The sequence below is a fragment of the Nerophis ophidion genome, linkage group LG28 (assembly GCF_033978795.1).
Source record: "Nerophis ophidion isolate RoL-2023_Sa linkage group LG28, RoL_Noph_v1.0, whole genome shotgun sequence".
In the NCBI taxonomy this organism is placed as follows: Eukaryota; Metazoa; Chordata; class Actinopteri; order Syngnathiformes; family Syngnathidae; genus Nerophis; species Nerophis ophidion.
In genome coordinates, this window is record NC_084638.1 from 2,023,437 (window position 1) to 2,038,088 (window position 14,652).

Sequence of the window (14,652 nt, forward strand, 5' to 3'; positions counted from 1 at the left end):
TATTCTTTCAATAACAAGCTTTGTCTTCGGGTCCGGACGCTTTTCAGCTCCTTCTCTCCTCGCTCGCTTTCAGCCAGCCGCGTCGTCTCCGTCTTCGACTCGCTTTCTGTCGCTCTCGGTCCTACTCCTTCTTCCTTGATCTCTCCTCCTTCTCCCCTTTTATACAGCCAGAGGAGAAATGTCAATTGTGTGCCGGTGCGCGATCCACGCATCTGAATTAGATTGTGGCGGCGTCGCTCCCGGCACGCCCCGCCTCTGCGCCCAGCTCCATTCTCCGCCTCCTTGCCGCCATCTTGGGCAGGGCTCCAGCGTGCCCCGCCCCGCCGTCAGCCCGTCGGCTTTGCCTCTCCCCAGTTGTCAAAAAGGATGTTTCAACGTTGTATTTGTGTTGTAGAATTGGTTAGAAAATGACCACATTTCAATGGTCAAATCAACGTCAGAACCCAACATTGATTAAATGTCATCAAAAAGCATGTTGTTTTAACGTTGTATTTGTGTTGTAGAATATCGGTTGGGAAATGACCAAATTTCGATGGTCAAATCAACGTCACAACCTGACATTGAATAAACGTTGTCTTATCCCCGCAATTTCAATTTAGTAGCTGGACAGAAAATTAAATTAAACATTTTTTAAAAAGGATAAACGTTGCCGTCGTCGTGCGGGTTCCACGGACCATCAAGGAAGGTCATGTTCAAGCAGGTTTGACTCTTGTTTATTCTTTCAATAACAAGCTTTGTCTTCGGGTCCGGACGCTTTTCAGCTCCTTCTCTCCTCGCTCGCTTTCAGTCGCTCTCGGTCCTCGGTCCTACTCATTCTTCCTTGATCTTTCCTCCTTCTCCCCTTTTATACAGCCAGAGTAGAAATGTCAATTGTGTGCCGGTGCGCTATCCAGGCACCTGAATTAGATTGTGGCGGCGTCGCTCCCGGCACGCCCCGCCTCTCCGCCCAGCCGCATTCTCCGCCTCCTTGCCGCCATCTTGGGCAGGGCTCCAGCGTGCCCTGCCCAGCCGGTTCCGCCTCTCCCCAGTTGTCAAAAAGCATGTTTTTTCAACGTTGTCTTTGTGTTGTAGAATATTGGTTGGGAACCGACCAAATTTCAACGGTCAAATCACCGTCAGAACCCAACATCGATTAAACGTCGTCAAAAAGTACGTTGTTTCAACGTTGTGTTTGAAGTCGCTCAACATCAGCACCTAATTCGACAACTTCTCAACGTTGTTTCAATGTCTCGTGCCCGCTGGGTCCAGGTCTGCAGTATAATTCCGTCCTTCGCTGAAGAAAAAGGATCCGAGCCTCGCCTTATAAATCTTGGGTAAACAGTTTGTGCTTAGGGTTTAAACGCCTCCCATTAGAGAGTCATGTATGGCTGTCAGCTAGTTTTTCTTTTTTCTTTTATTACGGCCAATAAACTACAGTATTTATGGAGAAAAAAAAGTCTACTGGTTACTTCTGCCTTCTTGACTTGACAGTATCGGACATCTACTTGGAAACTAATCACCCTGTGGACATTTTATGTTATTGTGCTTCCAATGGAGTGAAAAACAACTGTAGTGGCCTCGAAAAGAAGCCGAAAAAGCAGGAAATGGAGAGTGAAAAATAGGATGTGGAGGGAGAGAAGATAGATGAGTGTGTGTGTGTGTGTGTGTGTGTGTGTGTGTGTGTGTGTGTGTGTGTGTGTGTGTGTGTGTGTGGAGATAACAGAGGGACGTTTCTCTCAACAACCACCCACGACCCCAAAAGGGACAAGTGGTAGAAAATGGATGGATGGATGGGTCCTAAAGAGATATTTTTCAGAGGTCTCCAGAAGGTCAGAACTACACGAACGTGTGTGTGTGTGTGTGAGGCCACTATTAAAGCCTTGTACTATGAATCTCTGACAGTGTGTGTATGTGTGTGTGTGTGTGTGTGTGTGTGTGTGTGTGTGTGTGTGTGTGTGTGTGTGTGTGTGTGTGTGTGTGTGTGTGTGTGTGTGTGTGTGCGTGCTTGTATTTCTACACTTCTTAAGACATCAACAAGGAAAAGTTTCGTCCATATGAGGACGTGAACAAGTTAGGACCGAAATTGTAGTCCCAATACGGAAAACCCTTACATCTAATAGATAATATCTCATTTGCACCCCCTGGTGGTGAAATCTGTCAAAATTATGGTGGTTCCAAAAAGGAGGGATTTTTCAAATTGACTGTGTGTCGGTTTTAAAAGTGCTCCCCCCGTCTTGTCAACATATGAAAACACAAGTGTGTGTGTAAGAAATTGAAGTGCTTCCCCTCTGGACAACATATGTAATAACAAGTATGCGTAAGAAATTGAAATGCAACCCCTTCTGGCCAAAACAAAATACAAATAAATATCTATTTTTTAAATATATCTGCGATGAGGTGGCGACTTGTCCAGGGTGTACCCCGCCTTCCGCCCAATTGTAGCTGAGATAGGCGCCAGCGCCTCCCGTCACCCCAAAAGGGAATAAGCGGTAGAAAATGGATGGATGGAAATAAATATGTATGTAGAGCCAAGGAGCTCATCGTGGACTTCAGGAGGCACCAGTCCAGCCACACTCCACTCTTCATCAATGGCACAGCAGTGGAGATCGTAAGTAGCACCAAGTTCTTGGGGGTGCAGATAACTGACAATATGACCTGATCCCTAAACACCAGAGCTGTTGTAAAAAGAGCTCAGCAGCGCATGCACTTTTTTGCACAGCACCCTCCCCCCATTCTCACCACATTCTACAGAGACACTATAGAGAGCCTACTGACCAACTGCGTCTCGGTCTGGACTGGAGTGCCTCAGACTGGAAGTCTCTGCAGACAGTGGTGAGGACGGTGCAAAAGATCATCAGGACTCCTCTTCCTCATATTCAGGAGATCGCAAAAAGCCGCTGCCTGACCAGGGCTCAGAAAATCTGCAGAGACTCCTCTCACCCCCACCAAGGACTGTTTTCACTGCTGGAGTCTAGAAAGAGGTTCCGCAGTCTCTGTAGCAGAACCTCCAGGTTCTGTAACAGCTTCTGCCTGAATGCAGCTTAGATAGGCTCCAGTACCCACCGCGACCCCAAAAGGTACAAGCGGTAGTAAATGGATGGATAAAAAATTCCGATTATTGGTATAATATTGCCAAAATTGTAAAGTTTTCCTAGAAAACTATGACTTTTTTTCGCGTAAAATTATAACTCTTTTCATAAAATTGCCAAAATGTTAAGCTTTTATTTCTTTTAAATTGCAACTGTTATTGAGTAAAATTCCCACTTAGATCAAAATGTTGCACAAATGTTCAGTTTTTCACTTAAATTTGAGTAAAATCCCGAATTTTGTTATAATACCGCCAAAATTCGAACTTTCTTGTGAAGTGAAATTGTGACATTTTTCTTGTAAATATCAAAAAACAAGCTTTTTTGATATTTGCATAGTATGTATATATTATTAATGATTATATTTTTAGAAATAGTGGTCCTAAAGAGGGGAAGCACGGTGGAACAGGCGTTAGTGCATCTGCCTCACAATACAAAAGTCCTGAGCAGTCCTGGGTTCAATCCCTGGCTCGGGGTTTCTTTCTGTATGGAGTTTGCATGTTCTCCCCGTGACTGCGTGGGTTCCCTCAGGATACAGGGGCGGTATGGATCAGTTGGTAGTGGCCGTGCCAGCAACTTGAGGGTTCCAGGTTCGACCCCCACTTCTGCCAACCTAGTCACCGCTGTTGTGTCCTTGGGCAAGACACTTTATCCACCTGTTCCCAGTGCCACCCACACTGGTTTAACAATGTAACTTAGATATTGGGTTTCACTATGTAAAGTGCTTTGAGTCCCTAGAGAAAAGCGCTATATAGATATAATTCACTTCACTTCACTACTCCAACTCCAAAGACATGCACCTGGGGATAGGTTGATTGGCAACACTAAATTGGCCCTAGTGTGTGAATGTGAGTGTGAATGTTGTCTATTTGTGTTGGCCCTGTAATGAGGTGGCGACTTGTCCAGGGTGTACTCCGCCTTCCGCCCAAATGCAGCTGAGATAGGCTCCAGCACACCCCGTGATCCCAAAAAGGACAAGCGGTAGAAAATGGATGGATGGATTGGTCCTAAAGAGGTATTTTTCAGAGGTCCCCAGAAGGTCAGAACTACATGAACGTGTGTGTATGTGTGTGAGGCCACTATTAAATTCTTGTACTATAAATCTCTGACAGTGTGTGTGTGTGTATGGAGATAACAGAGGGACGTCTCTCTCAGCAACCACCCCGCGACCCCAAAAGGGACAAGCGGCAGGAAATGGATGGATGGATGGGTCCTAAAGAGGAATTTTTCAGAGGTCCCCAGAAGGTCAGAACTACATGAACGTGTGTGTGTGTGTGTGTGTGTGAGGTCACTATTAAAGCCTTGTACTATAAATCTCTGACTGTGTGTGTGTGTGTGTGTGTGTGTGTGTGTGTGTGTGTGTGTGTGTGTGTGTGTGTGTGTGTGTGTGTGTGTGTGTGTGTGTGTGGAGATAACAGAGGGACGTCTCTCTCAGTAACCACCCGCGACCCCAAAAGGGACAAGCGGTAGGAAATGGATGGATGGATGGGTCCTGACCAGATATTTTTTAGAGGTCTACGGAAGGTCAGAACTACACGAACGTGTGTGTATGTGTGTGAGGCCACTATTAAAGCCTTGTACTATAAATCTCTGACAGTGTGTATATGTGTGTGTGTGTGTGTGTGTGTGTGGAGATAACAGAGGAAGGCTTCTCTCAGCAACCACCCGCGACCCCAAAAGGGACAAGCGGCAGGAAATGGATGGACGAATGGGTCCTAAAGAGGAATTTTTCAGAGGTCCCCAGAAGGTCAGAACTACACGAACGTGTGTGTGTGTGTGTGAGGCCACCATTAAAGCCTTGTACTATAAAATCTCCGACAGTGTGTGTGTGTGTGTGTGTGTGTGTGTGTGTGTGTGTGTGTGTGTGTGTGTGTGTGTGTGTGTGTGTGGAGATAACAGAGGGACGTTTCTCTCAACAACCACCCGCGACCCCAAAAGGGACAAGTGGTAGAAAATGGATGGATGGATGGGTCCTAAAGAGATATTTTTCCGAGGTCTCCAGAAGGTCAGAACTACACGAACGTGTGTGTGTGTGAGGTTACTATTAAAGCCTTGTACTATAAATCTCTCACAGTGTGTGTGTGTGTGGAGATAACAGAGGAACGTCTCTCTCAGCAACCCCCCGCGACCCCAAAAGGGACAAGCGGTAGAAAATTGATGGATGGATGGGTCCTAAAGATATATTTTTCAGAGGTCTCCAGAAGGTCAGAACTACCCGAACGTGTGTGTATGTGTGTGAGGCCACTATTAAAGCCTTGTACTATAAATCTCTGACAGTGTGTGTGTGTGGAGATAACAGAGGGACGTCTCTCTCAGCAACCCCCCGTGACCCCAAAAGGGACAAGCGGTAGAAAATAAATGGATGGATGGGTCCTAAAGAGATATTTTTCAGAGGTCTCCAGAAGGTCAGAACTACACGAACGTGTGTGTGTGTGTGTGTGTGTGTGAGGCCACCATTAAAGCCTTGTACTATAAATCTCTGACAGTGTGTGTGTGTGTGTGTGTGTGTGTGTGTGTGTGTGTGTGTGTGTGTGTGTGTGCGTGCGTGCGTGCATGCGTGTGTGTGTGTGTGTGTGTGTGTGTGTGTGTGTGTGTGTATGTGTGTGTGTGTGTGTGGAGATAACAGAGGGGTGTTTCTCTCAACAACCACCCGCGACCCCAAAAGGGACAAGTGGTAGAAAATGGATGGATGGATGGGTCCTAAAGAGATATTTTTCAGAGGTCCCCAGAAGGTCAGAACTACACGAACGTGTGTGTGTGTGTATGAGGCCACCATTAAAGCCTTGTACTATAAATCTCTGACAGTGTGTGTGTGTGTGTGTGTGTGTGTGTGTGTGTGTGTGTGTGTGTGTGTGTGTGTGTGTGTGTGTGGAGATAACAGAGGGACGTCTCTCTCAGCAACCACCCGCGACCCCAAAAGGGACAAGCGGTAGAAAATGGATGGACGAATGGGTCCTAAAGAGGAATTTTTCAGAGGTCCCCAGAAGGTCAGAACTACACGAACGTGTGTGTGTGTGTGTGTGAGGCCACCATTAAAGCCTTGCACTACAAATCTCTGACAGTATGGGTGTCTGTGTGGAAATAACAGAGGGACGTCTCTCTCAGCAACCCCCCGCGACCCCAAAAGGGACAAGCGGTAGAAAATAGATGGATGGATGGGTCCTAAAGAGATATTTTTCAGAGGTCTCCAGAAGGTCAGAACTACACGAATGTGTGTGTGTGTGTGTGTGTGTGTGTGTGTGTGTGTGTGTGTGTGTGTGTGTGTGTGTGTGTGTGTGTGTGTGTGTGTGTGTGTGTGTGTGTGAGGCCACTATTAAAGCCTTGTTCTATAAATCTCTGACAGTGTGTGTGTGTGGAGATAACAGAGGGACGTCTCTCTCTATTCTGCCTCTGTCGCCATGATGTATGTCCGCCTTTCTTCTTCCCGCTGAACTACCAACAGGCGTGCGTGTGATCCTGACCAGTATGTTTCCTCACCTCTTATCGGAGCGCACGTTTTGAAGACGGCCCACCCAGGACCTGGAGAAGCGATGGTTAGACAAACAAACAATCATCCGCCAAGGTGGAGTCGGTACTACGGGGGGGGGGGGGGGAGAAAGTGCCAAGTGCTGACATTTTTCTTTTTGATGGATGACTTCCCGCTTGTCGGGTCTGATTGATGACATAATGACAAGGCGCGTTGCCACGCTCGGTTCGTCATTTAGCTGACAGTGTTTGCTTTATGGCACCTCGTGTCATGGCATCATCATCATCATCATCATCATCTTTCTCCGTCACGTACGTTAGCCTCTTTGATACAAAGGTCCAGATTATTAGAAAATGATTAACATTATTTTCATCCAACCTCGATCACATTTTTGAGGGCTTTAACGTGCACAAAAATCCCCCAGTTTTTACAAATTTCTAGTAAGGGTCTTAGACTAAACAGCTTGCACACACACACACTCGTACAGTCGTGGTCAAAATTTGACATACTCTTGGTCGTGGCTGTCTTGAAACATATTTCTGGGTGTTGTGGCTCAATTTTGTTTCATCTGACATCACATGACGAAGATAAGACCTTCTGGAGGAAAGTTATGTAGTCAGAATAAACAAAAATTGAGCTGTTTGGCCTCAATACCCAGCGATATGCTTGGAGAAAAGGTGAGGCCTTTAATCCAGGAACACCATACCTACCGTCGAGCATGGGTGGTGGTAGTTTTATGCTCTGGGCCTGTTTTGCGGCCAATGGAACTGGTGCTTTACAGAGAGTAAATGGGACAATGAAAAACGAGGATTACCCCCAAATTCTTCCGGACTGTCATGTCCTGGTGATCATGTTTAGTTTGGCTATGTTCTGTTCGTGTGACGCTTTGCTGGCATCGTGGCGTGGTTGCGTTCTCTCGTGGGTGCAGCGGAGATGGAACACAGCGTGAAGGTAGGTATGATGGTTTATTTAACACACTATAAAACAGACTAGGAACCAAAACACTTGCACGAAGGCACTAACAAACAAAACAAACAGAACTAGCATAGGAGCTAGAAGGAACTAAGAACGCTAGCATGTGAGCTACGGAAATAAACAAACAAAATAGCATGGAAACTAACAAGTACAAAAATAGTATTTACCACAATGCGGGAATGCGACGTCACCTGTTAGGGACGGCATAGCTCGGTTGGTAAAGTGGCCGTGCCAGCAACTTGAGGGTTGCAGGTTCGATTCCCGCATCCGCCATCCTAGTCACTGCCGTTGTGTCCTTGGGCAAGACACTTTACCCACCTGCTCCCAGTGCCACCCACACTGGTTTAAATGTAACTTAGATATTGGGTTTCACTATGTAAAGCGCTTTGAGTCACTAGAGAAAAGCGCTATATAAATATAATTCACTTCACTTCACTTCAGGACGAAAGGCAAACAAAGGCGGGCTAAAATAGAAAGGATAATCAAGAATCAGGTGCGTGTGAAAGACAAGTCAGGTGACACAAATGGGTAACTATAGAAACGGAACAAAACAGGAAGTGCCCCCGGGAACTAAGTGAGTCAAATAACAAAACGAGATACAAAACAGAACCAAAACCAGATTATGACATGATCCAAGTCGTGGATCATGACAGTTTGGTCTTTGCACTCCCTGCTTTGTTTCCATGACAACCCATTCGTTTTCACCTGTCCTCATGTCACGCACCTGATTCATTTGGACTCGCGCACGTGTTTTGTAATCACGTCACCTCTATTTAAGCCTGTAGTTGCCAGGCAGTCAGCCTGGTGACATCACCCTCTACACACTCCTGACACTTCTGATTACTCACGTCCTGCCATAGTTTAATGCTTTTCACGTCACAGTAAGTGTAGTTTTGTTTCATTACTCCGGCTTATTAGTGATTCCTAGAGCTCAAAAAAAGTCTGCGGGCTATAGAGCGTTTTCCGTTCGGGCTCCAGTACTCTGGAATGCCCTCCCGGTAACAGTTCGAGATGCTACCTCAGTAGAAGCATTTAAGTCTCATCTTAAAACTCATCTGTATACTCTAGCCTTTAAATAGACCTCCTTTTTAGACCAGTTGATCTGCCGCTTCTTTTCTTTCTCCTATGTCCCCCCCTCCCTTGTGGAGGGGGTCCGGTCCGATGACCATGGATGAAGTACTGACTGTCCAGAGTCGAGACCCAGGATGGACCGCTCGTCGGGACCCAGGATGGACCACTCACCTGTATCGGTTGGGGACATCTCTACGCTGCTGATCCGCTTGAGATGGTTTCCTGTGGACGGGACTCTCACTGCTGTCTTGGAGCCACTATGGATTGAACTTTCACAGTATCATGTTAGACCCGCTCGACATCCATTGCTTTCGGTCCCCTAGAGGGGGGGGGGTTGCCCACATCTGAGGTCCTCTCCAAGGTTTCTCATAGTCAGCATTGTCACTGGCGTCCCACTGAATGTGAATTCTCCCTGCCCACTGGGTGTGAGTTTTCCTTGCCCTTTTGTGGGTTCTTCCGAGGATGTTGTAGTCGTAATGATTTGTGCAGTCCTTTGAGACATTTGTGATTTGGGGCTATATAAATAAACATTGATTGATTGATTGATGTCCTTAGTCTGTTTATGAGTTTGTTTTGTTCCTCCGTTAAGTTTGTTCCCCGCCTTGTGCGCGCCCTTTGTTTTGTAGTACTTTTGAGTGTTAAAATCAGAATATGTCATTACCTTCACGTCGTGTCCGGTGCAGTCGCTTTGCACCACGGGAAAACAAACCTCACCAAAGTCCGAGTCTTGACAAGGACAACCTAAAATCATCAGCCCGGAGGTTGGGTCTTGGGCGCGGTTGGGTGTTCCAACAGGACAATGACCCCAAACACACGTCAAAAGTCAAACACACATCTGTGTGGTTTCTCATTGTCATAGAAAACGGATGGATGGGCATAGTAGTATCCACTAGATACGTGCCTGTACTTGGTATCATTACAGTGGATGTCAGGTAGCGTTTGTTTACTTTTTGACGCCGGTAAGCTACGGCGTGTAGAGAAACATGTTTAGCTATTCCTCGTCCTGCAGTAATAATGTTACTTGTAAGAAACGTACTTTTTATTTGTTGCCATGGAGGCGAGGATTAGTGATTTGGAAGTAGCTAAGCTAGCTAACCATGTCTTAAAACAGCGCTTCCTTTAATCAATCAATCAACCAATGTTTATTTATATAGGCCTAAATCACAAATGTCTCAAAGGACTGTACAAACCACTACGACTACGACATCCTCGGAAGAACTCACATAAGGGCAAGGAAAACTCACACCCAGTGGGACGCCAGTGACAATGATGACTTTGAGAAACCTTGGAGAGGACCTCGAATGTGGGCAACCCCCCCACCTCTCAGGGACCGAAAGCAATGGATGTCGAGCGGGTCTAACATGATACTGTGAAAGTTCAATCCATAGTGGCCCCAACACAGCCGCGAGAGTTCAGTTCAAAGCGGATCCAAGACAGCAGCGAGAGTCCCGTCCACAGGAAACCATCCCAAGCGGAGTCGGATCAGCAGCGTAGAAATGTCCCCAACCGATACACAGGCGAGCGGTCCATCCTGGGTCTCAACTCTGGACATCCATCCATCCATCCATCTTCTTCCGCTTATCCGAGGTTGGGTCGCGGGGGCAACAGCCTAAGCAAGGAAACCCAGACTTCCCTCTCCCCAGCCACTTCGTCTAGCTCTTCCCGGGGGATCCCGAGGCGTTCCCAGGCCAGCCGGGAGACATAGTCTTCCCAACGTGTCCTGGGTCTTCCCCGTGGCCTCCTACCGGTTGGACGTGCCCTAAACACCTCCCTAGGGAGGCGTTCGGGTGGCATCCTGACCAGACTCTGGACAGCCAGTACTTTATCCATGGTCATCGGACCGGACCCCCTCCACAAGGAAGGGGGGGACAGAGGAGAAAAAGAAAAGAAGCGGCAGATCAACTGGTCTAAAAAGGAGGTCTATTTAAAGGCTAGAGTATACAGATGAGTTTTAAGGTGAGACTTAAATGCTTCTACTGAGGTAGCATCTCGAACTGTTACCGGGAGGGCATTCCAGAGTACTGGAGCCCGAACGGAAAACGCTCTATAGCCCGTAGACTTCTTTTGGACTTTAGGAATCACTAATAAGCCGGAATCTTTTGAACGCAGATTTGTTGCCGGGTCATATGGTACAATACAATCGGCAAGATAGGATGGAGCTAGACCGTGTAGTATTTTAGGACAAAATGCGTCCGTTCTCCCTTTTCTGTCCACACACTGCTTGTAAGTACTCGGTGATTGTGCACTGCTGAACATGCTCCTCTGCTCGTAAACCAGCAAAAACACGACGTGACTTCGACGCGGGCGAGGACGGGGTGGGGGACGGTATAGTACCGAAAATGTTTTATTAGTATCGCGGTACTATACTAATACCGGTAATTTGTTACATTACGGCACGTTTGAAAAAGGAGCGGATATTTCATCGCAACGCCCGGTTTTTCGGTGAGCAGAACCGAAATCAAAAATAAAGGCTCTTCTCTTCTGATGGCCATGTAAAAGAGCTAATTGTTCACACCAAGACAGAGTAAAAAAAAAAACCCTATAAATGTACAATTCCACCGGTTGACCCTCCCAAGGGTGTGTTGGCTTTAGCTAAGTCAATAGCAGTGTACACTCTATTGTGTGTTAAGTTGTGTTGCACAACAAACACAACCAGAACACACACATGCAGCCATGAAAGGAAAGGTGTGTGCAAATAGTGACTGTACCTTTCACTTGGGAATGGGTAAGGGATATTAATAGTCCCTAAGTAAGCTGGCGTCTCTCTTACGACTCGTTCCAGTTTCGTTATTCCTCAACCTGGTTCTGAAGCCTGGGAACGAACAGACTGAGCCACGTTAAAATTAATTCCAGGACTGGGGTTGTACGGTATACTGATACTAGTATGGTATCGCGGTAATAATAAATCAAAAACAAGTTTCTCCTCCAAACATATTGCAGGGTATTGTGGCCAAATGGGTCGATTTTTGTTACACCTTATCACAGAACGTTCTTCCAGAAGGTCTTATCTTTGTCCATGTGATGTCAGATGAAACAAAAACTGAGCTTTTTGGCCACAATACCCAGCAATATGTTTGGAGGAGAAAAGGTGATGTATTTAATCCCAGGAACACCACACCTACCGTCAAGCATGGTGGTGGTAGTATTATGCTCTGGGCCTGTTTTGCGTGCCAATGGAACTGGTGCTTTTCAGAGAGTAAATGGAACAATGAAAAAGGAGGATTATATACATATATATATATTTTATATATATATATATATGTACACACAAAACAGTGACAGTCTTGATAAATCACACTGCGAGTGCTCAATGAATATATTTGTATCTCCTCCTCCTACTCTTGTGGCTGTTCTGATAGTCAGCATATTTTCTGCGTATTTTATTCGATAGATCCGCTTTTTGCACGCGTTTTAATGCACGCAAAGGCCTTCAGTAGATCAGGCCCATAGTTGTGTAAGTTTCACAGTATTTTATTGCTAAAATATCAGTTTTATACTTGTGATGTCGCATGAAAAAAAAAGCAGTCTGTTGTGAATGCGACTGGTTGGCTGAGAGGCAGACTTTGATTGACGTCTCCATTAAATGACGTCAGCGAAGTGAGGACGTCTCGTTTCTCGCTTTCTCGTTCCTCGGGAGATATCGATGGAATTTTTGACGGGAAGAGAAGGGCGAGCTGAGGTGTAAAAAAAAAAGAAACGTGTGTAGAAAATAGGAAAATAAGATGGACTCCTGACTTGAGGGAGGGTTGATTGTAAAATAAGAGAAACCAGACCACTGCCAGTAAGATGTGGTATTGGGGAAAACAAATACAGTTTTTGGTTGATCACACACGTCAGATGGAGACCGTCGTTCTGGTGTGAAAAAGGTTTTATTGTTCCACAATATTCTTATGACACTCGACTTTTCAGTCCTCCTCCTGCCTCCGGCCGCTCGCTGTTAAAGACAGTAGATGATTAGATTAACGCGTACCACCTGCGAAATCTAATCATCCGCCGGCTGTGTCTCGCCGACATGAGCCCGCTAGCACTCGTCTTCAGCACCCTGGACAGCGGCGGTGACTTTTCCTCCTTTCAAAGGGGAACATTATCACCAGACCTATGTGAGCGTCGATATATACCTTGATGGTGCAGAAAAAAGACCATATATTTTTTTAACCAATTTCCGAACTCTAAATGGGTGAATTTTGGTGGATTAAACGCCTTTTTTGTTTATCGCTCTTTTTGCGATGACCTCAAAACGTGACGTCTCGGAGGTAACACAGCCGCCATTTTCATTTTCAACACATTACAAACACCGGGTCTCAGCTCTGTTATTTTCCGTTTTTTCGACTATTTTTTGGAACCGTGGAGACATCATGCCTCGTCGGTGTGTTGTCGGAGGGTGTAACAACACTAACAGGGAGGGATTCAAGTTGCACCACTGGCAAAAAATCTGCCGCCAGACCCCCATTGAATGTACCAGAGTGTCTGCACATTTTACCGGCGATGACAGACATGGCACAGAGATGTATGGATAACCTGCAGATGCATTTGCAGCGATAAAGTAAACAAAATCACAAAGGTGAGTTTTGTTGATGTTGACTTATGTGCTAATCAGACATATTTGGTCGCGGCGTGACTGCCAGCTAATCGATGCTAACATGCTACACTAATCGACGCTAACATGCTATTTACGGGCGGTGCTAAAGCAGACATGGCACAGAGATTTATAGATAACCTGCAGATGCATTTGCAACTATAAAGTCAACGAATTCACAAAGGTGAGTTTTGTTGATGTTGACTGCCAGCTAATCGATGCTAACATGCTATTTACCGGCGGTGCTAAAGCGGACATGGCACAGAGATGTATGGATAACCTGCAGATGCATTTGCAACTATATTACGTTTCCTTCCACCCACATTTAATGCGAAACAAACACTTACCAATCGAAGGATTTAAGTTGCTCCAGTGTCACGAGACGCGAAAGTCCTGATCGTTTGGTCCGCACATTTTACCGGCGATGCTAACGCAGCTATTCGGCCATGCTATGGCTATGAATAGCGTCAATAGCTATTCGCTCAATAGCTTCAGTTTCCTCTTCAATACTTTCATACTCCAACCATCCGTTTCAATACATGCGTAATCTGTTGAGTCGCTTAAATCGCTGAAATCCGAGTTTGAATCCGAGCTAATGTCGCTATATCTTGCTGTGCTATCCGCCGTTGTTTGTTTACATTGGCAGCACTGTGTGACGTCACAGGGAAATGGATAGTCGCGTCGCAAATAGCGAAAATCAAGCACTTTATAGCTTTTTTTTAGGGATATTCGGGGACCGGTAAAATTTTGAAAAAAACTTCAAAAAATACAACAAGTCACTGGGAATTGATTTTTATTGTTTTTAACCCTTTTGAAATTGTGATAATGTTCCCCTTTAAGCAGCGTTGACGACACTTTCCCTCCACAACGTCTTTCTGTGGCGGCGGCGGCGGCGGCGGAGGAAGTCGTACTTGGCAACAAACTACGGTGAGTTCACGGGCCGGCAAAATTAGCAGGACAAAACGGCGCTCTGCCGAATACACTCATCAGTGACGCATGCTGAGTAGGTGCTTACCCCTATCCGATAGCGCTCGTCCTCAGCAGCGTAGACAGAGGCGGTGACCTTTGCTCCTGAAAGCACGCTGACCCCTCCCCCTCCTCCCACAGTTGTATTATCACCAAAACAAGTAAATACAAACATTGAAACAATTACATTATTTTTGTTAAATGTTTCCCAATGGCAATATTCATATTTTTGTATACTTTTATTGTTATTGTGCGATTCAAAGGTTTTTTATGATCACTTCCCTTTTCGACTATTTGATTCATCTTTTTTCGGTATCAAAATGATTGCCGTGCTTTGGCGTGAGGAGCTTATGACGGGTTTACCAGGGACCAGTTTTACTGGACTGTAAAAAAGAAACTCTAGAAAAACGGGGTAACACACGGCACACTGACAATATAACAATCTACAAGGTTAATACAGTTCGCTTCTATGTATTGTTGCATTTGAAATAATTGTATTGTTGGTGATAGAGGTAAAAATCATGGCATGATAA